Here is a 6050-nt window from a genome sequence, read left to right on the forward strand (position 1 = left end):
TTCAAGGGAGCAAAAGAGATGCTCTGCCTTTAACTTGATTTTAGTGGAGAGAGGGAAAAACCCCAAATATCTGTAGGAGAAAAAAACAATGTGTCTCTCCTTCAATGGGCCAGATGCAATTCTTCCTATAGCTGAATTGCTCTGCCTAAGGGGTGCTAAGCCAAAGAACAAAAAGCACCATAGTGCTCTTCATCCAATGGAGAGTTCCTTTGCTTCCTTTTTTTGTTGTTGTTGTTATTGTTGCTGTTCCTTTGTCCAGGAGCTATTATTTCTTTCATGTACTAAAAAAAAATACTCCTTTTTTTCTTTTTCCTTCTCTCATTCCCTCCTTCCCACCTCGCCCCCCAAAATCGCAAACCCTCAGACAAATGCCAGCAATTTACAAGACTGACTTAAAGCACATAGTTCTTTGCCTTAGGGACCAAGCTTCACCTTTTAAAGTTTTTTTTCTTTAGGTACAAGGAATCTCTTCCTGTAAAGACAGCTGAAATTCTTGTGAATTAGCATGAATTCAGGAGGTGTGTATTTTGAGAACCATGCCTAATCCTGTGGAAGCAGTGCTAAGAACGAAGAGTTGGCAATGCTAATTATTGCCGAGTGATTTGAGGGGGGACCTGCATGAAGTGTGGCAGTGTTAACATGACTATTATGACATGCAGCATGAAACATGAGGAAAGGTGAAGGCAAGGCTCATATATCCCCATAACATTGAATCTCTAATAAGTTACAAACGGTCACCATTTGCTGTCTGCAAAATTAACCTCTCGTCTCCTTCAGCCTGCAGATCAGGTGCATAGATATAGGATTTTAAGCTTCTTTATTGAAAAATGTCCCTGCAAAGCTGTCCATCAGAAGTCCCGCTGCTTTCTGGAGAGTATTATTAATAGAGTTCTCTATAGCAGAAATGGGACCCTTTTAGAGCTCAGATAAGGTATTTTCCCTGTTAACCAGCTGGGTTGTTTGGCTGTGGACAAATGCAGTGATGAATGACGGGTCAAGGATGGAGCAGGCTGATTTCTCTCCAAGCTTGACCTTGTCTCTGGTCTGACATCTGAAATGACAGATGCATTAAAAAGTTATTTATTTAGGGGAGCTGCAGTGCATCGTACCCTTTGCAAGGTAGCACCTAGTTTTGCAAGAGTGTTGGAATAAAGGCTGCCTGAGCCATCCTCTCTGCGTCTGCTGCTTCATGTACTGCTCGCTTTCTACAAGCAGCCGCTGTGAAAGCAAGCCGACAATCCGGTGCATGTCAGTGATGCTCTGTGAACTGAAAGACAAAAAAAGGAGCAGGGTCCACGCACAGTGGCAGGCTGCTCCCAAGCAAATAACCTGCATATCTGCAGATCACCTGCCTGTGGAACAGCATTAACTAACTATGAAAATGCACCTGAAGGTTTCTGGGCTGTTAAAGGCCCAATGTTCTGGATAAAATGCAGCACTGAGGATTAAACGACTTCTGCTGCTCAGCTTCTTACGGCATCAGTGTACTTGGGAGACTTTCTTTTTTTGACTTTGGGATTCTTTGTAACTTGTTGCACCGTGGCCCACGTCACTCTTCACTATAGCTGAAACTAAAGGAACAGTTTTGCTTTTTACCTTCATATTGTGGGACAAATGGGTGGAGGGGTAGCCAAGCTGCATCCCGTGAGCAGTCACACTTCACTTTTGAGAAATCAGTTGCTGAATGGCAAGAGACCTCAGACAAAATTGTCAGAAAAATGCATGCATAACCCCTTGTGCTTCTACATTTGTCTGCTTAAACTTTTGCTGCAAGTATGAAATATGTTTGTATTTTTTAAACCAGAACTTTATTTAGAAAAATAACCTTGCCTATATACAAAACTGCTGGTGTGTGGCCAAGTAGGGATGTTATGTCCTCCTGATAAGAGCTATGGTATGGATTAATTTGTAGAGCAAAATTCATGAAAGAGGCCATGTGCTGTGATTCTGCATCCTTTGGGAGTACTGGTAGAGCTTAGATTTGGGAGCACCATAGGAAAACCAAAGAGCTGTCACTGAGAAACATCATAAGTCTGTTGACCTCAACAGAATTATGGTATTGATACCAGCTCTGAATATACCCCTTCTTTCATTGCCATCTCCCCTCCTGCCCCCCTCCCGCAAATAAACCCCCTTTGAAACAACTGCAGTAGAAATTGTAAAATATATGCAAAGGACCATTTTGCATGACGGGACTGTTTTGAGAGCTGGATGTTGGTGTGCATCCAACTCACATTAACTTTGGTGTCAGACTGCAGCCACATTTGAGTGACTTCGCAAGTCCTTTCTATGACTGTCCAATTCAAATTGATGTGTGCAGTAAATCTGCAGTAGCTTTACAGTATTTCATATGTCTGTTACTTTCAGGATTCTAGTGGTTGGGTCTAGTATGTGGATGAAGCTTACCTGAAGGCAGCATCTGCAAGGTTTTTTCAGTAAAAAAATGAATGATCTGGTATAATGAATTATTTTGTATAATACCAAAGAATATATCAGCTGTGCACTTCGTATACAGTATTGATTGCAAGCACGGTTGTTAATTTGCGAGATACAGGAAATTCCAGCCAAGGTTAGGAGGGCTTTACTACACTGCTCCCTAATGTAACTGTGACTCCTATTGCCTTCAAAGAGGTTTGGATCAGGTTGCAACATGCCAAAATTCAAACCTGAATTACGTAGCTATGGAAGTGTGTTGTCCCGGACTCTCCTTCTCGTGGTGTAATATGCGTGTGCTGAACAACAGAAAAGTTGCTCAGAACTAGTAACACCAGTATTTCTTGACTTAACACGAGTGGCCTCAGGTGGTGAGGGCTCGCTTGCAGATCAGCAAGGAAAAATGGAGAGGTTATGTTCCTGTTTTGCTTCTGTTTAAAGGTTTGATCTTACTTTTGGGTGTTTTGGGGGGATGTAGGGTGCACAATAGACCTGGGCTATGCTCTCAACTTAGCACAACAAAAGACGGAGATGGGGAGGGGAGGGAGAAGGTATGTTTTCCACAATGACCTGTTTAAAACATTACAAGCAAACTCTCTTCCATCATGAGCCCTGGTTTAAAACTACTGCCCTGGAGCATAAAAATCAACTCCTAACAACTTCCAGTGGGACCACTATTCCATCAATGTTCCCATCAAATGTTGACTCCATGATTAATATTCACCCTCTTTCTTTGTTAATCATCAGTCTTCATTCATTTTTTTGTAACTTCCTGCTGACAGGGGTAGTGTTCGTAGAGCAGCTGGCAGGGAAAACAGAAAGAGCTGAACTGCTGTACACAAGCTGCGAAGGGAAAAAGCCACCTCGGTGCACTGTGTCAGCTCAAAATGATTCCTAAAGATGCAATTTTTTTCCTAGCCCTAGAAGCAGTGGGAGTGAAATTTCAGTAGTCTTTGTGAGATGAGACCTTACAATGACCTCTGATTACTATTGTACTGTTTTACCTTGAGTGTCATAGCACCCAGTAATTTAGAGCGGGAACTACAGTAATGAAGAACAAACTGTCGAAATTTGGCTCATCAAATTAAACCTGTGCGTGATCCTAAAATAGAGATTTGCAATTAACACTTGCACTGTAACCTGGGAATTGGAAGTCCATTCCCAGCTTTGCCACTGACTTCCTGAATGACCTTGCATGTGAGACTGAATCTCTTCCTCACTGTCCAACCTATAAATCAAGAATAATTATTGCTTTTTCCCTTGTTCTGTCTCTCTGAGCAGTTGAAATTGTCTGTCCTGCGGTGAAGGGACTCCCTGACTCTTGTCCAAGATACTCTATAAACACATGAGTTCAGTAAGGACTGGGGTAGATATGCACTCCTAAAATAGATGTTGCATGTTAATCTACTTTCTAGAAAGCATTATGGCAATTTCTGTGATTGCTCTCAACTCTGGTAACTTCATACAGAGATTTGGAGGCTGCATTCCCCAGACTTAGCCTATATCCCTTGAGATGCTTTGTGATGTGCTTTGATTTCTTTGATAGAAATGCTGAATAAGTTGCCTTACCATTGTGATTGTGGCAATACAAGCAATAAAGAAGCATCAAAAAGAGAAATATTTGAGTTATAAAATCTAGAGCTTGGTTTGGTCTTCTCAGACACATCAGGAATTCTGTACGAATCAAAATTTAGGACAATGAATTGGACATTAAGTCAACAAAGTCAAAATTCAAAGGACGATCTTGCCAGTAAGAGGAAGATTTGTGTGTTACGCCTTTTTTTCCTAGTGGGTTGATGGGACGTGTAAAGAGCTCCCTCAGTGTAGGTTTGCAGGATGCACAGCTAACGGCCATCGCACATCAGTGGGATGGTGATGGCTGACAGGACTTTGCTGGGAGTCTGTCTTCTGCTTCTCCGAGGGAGAAGGACCACCTTCGATCTCAGCTTTTCTTCATCATTTCCTTCCAGGGATGTCTTTATTGCATTGGCCTTTTCTGCCTCTTTCCCATATACAGCACACTTTTCACAAAGGTAGCATGCAGAGGCTCAGGAGTTGTGCTGGAGAACCTTGCCTTATTAGAGCACATTTCCCTTCTACTTCAGGCAAGCATGGATAATCCTTGGTTTGAGTAATTCATTTACTCAACATCCACAGTAAAAAATATCTTGCCCTGTGCAGCTGTGGTATTCGTTGACTGGCAGTAATAGCGAATATCTCTACTTCCAAATATAGCAGCATCTAATGCAACTTTTCTGGGGAAAAAAGAAAAAAACACACAAGCGTTATTGTTTGCTTGTAGAGAACAATATTGCCTTGAGTGCAGAGCTTGTACTTGTTTCCTTGTTTTCTGCTAAGTTTTTTAGGATAAATCTTTATCATTAAAGACAAAGATTATGAGAAAAACTTGCTCAGTGTAAATTGCATCTTTTGCAACATGGATAAAGAAATGATTGAACATAGTAGAGATATGGTGTCATTTGGGAGAGCATGATGGATTCAAGAAGGGTCAATAAACAGATAGCAAAATGACAGACTGTTGCAGTGCAGGCCTGGATAAGAGTCCGCTGTAACTTTTGCTGCCTCAGTCAAACTGAAAAAAAAAAACTTTGCTGCAGAAATAATTTAAAAATGCCGATCCTAACAAATTTTGGATTTAAAACATTTTAAATTAGATTTTTTTAAGTTGCAGTAAAAATGTTTGCATTTTTATAAGCCAAAATTATGCTACATCTCCATTAATATTTTTTTCCCTTGCTCTTCTGGGGAGAATTCTGCAAAACAGCAGAAGTCACTACTGTAAGTATTTAAAAGCTTTCTCTCTTCATGTTCCAAATATTTCCCCCTACGACTTAAATAATGTTGTGCAGGTATTACTTCATTTTTCTCTCTCCCTTTATTTTCCAATTTGTTGTTTCACCAATGTCTTTTCGAAACTTCCTCTACATTTTGAAACCTCATTTGGCATTAAGAGAAATGGAGCATTAAAAAAAAATTGAAACATTTGGTTATCATTCTGCATGGGGAAAAAAAGGGCAATAGCCAGGATAGTATTACAAATGCATTTCATTGCATTTGATGAAGTGAAAGAAAAGATATGAACCACATTCAGCATTCATGAAAAAGATTTAAAATTGGTGGCAGAAACTTTACATTATTAATTGAAAGCATTGCACAGGAAGCGTTTTGGGTTTGGATTTTTTGTTTATGAAAACAAGGGGGTTGTATCTTGTATAGCTTTTATTCCTCCTTCTTAACCAATTCCAGCTTAAATGTCAGCATCAAAAGATATTTTTCTGACAGCTTTTGCCTTTCTGTCAGTTTTGTGTCTTGATAGTTCCTGTTTTCAAATCTAAGATAATTTATCTGATATCAGAGACTAATCTTTTACTGTTTTTTATTTACTGATTCAGGAGATGGAGCAAGAGGATATACTGTTGCTGTAGTCGCATGCACAGACTGATTACACACCAGCTCAGTATCTAATTTATATGCTCCTTTCTTACCAAATTAGTGTGAACAACTGCAGAAGCCTGCTAGGAATGTGCAAGTGGCTACATGTAAGTTTTCTCATTTTTTACATAAACTTGGACCCATATTTTGAAAGTGTTTTCCAA

This window comes from Nipponia nippon, unplaced genomic scaffold (genome assembly GCF_047370975.1).
Source record: "Nipponia nippon isolate SJK-2023a ecotype South Korea unplaced genomic scaffold, ASM4737097v1 scaffold_13, whole genome shotgun sequence".
Classification (NCBI taxonomy): domain Eukaryota; kingdom Metazoa; phylum Chordata; class Aves; order Pelecaniformes; family Threskiornithidae; genus Nipponia; species Nipponia nippon.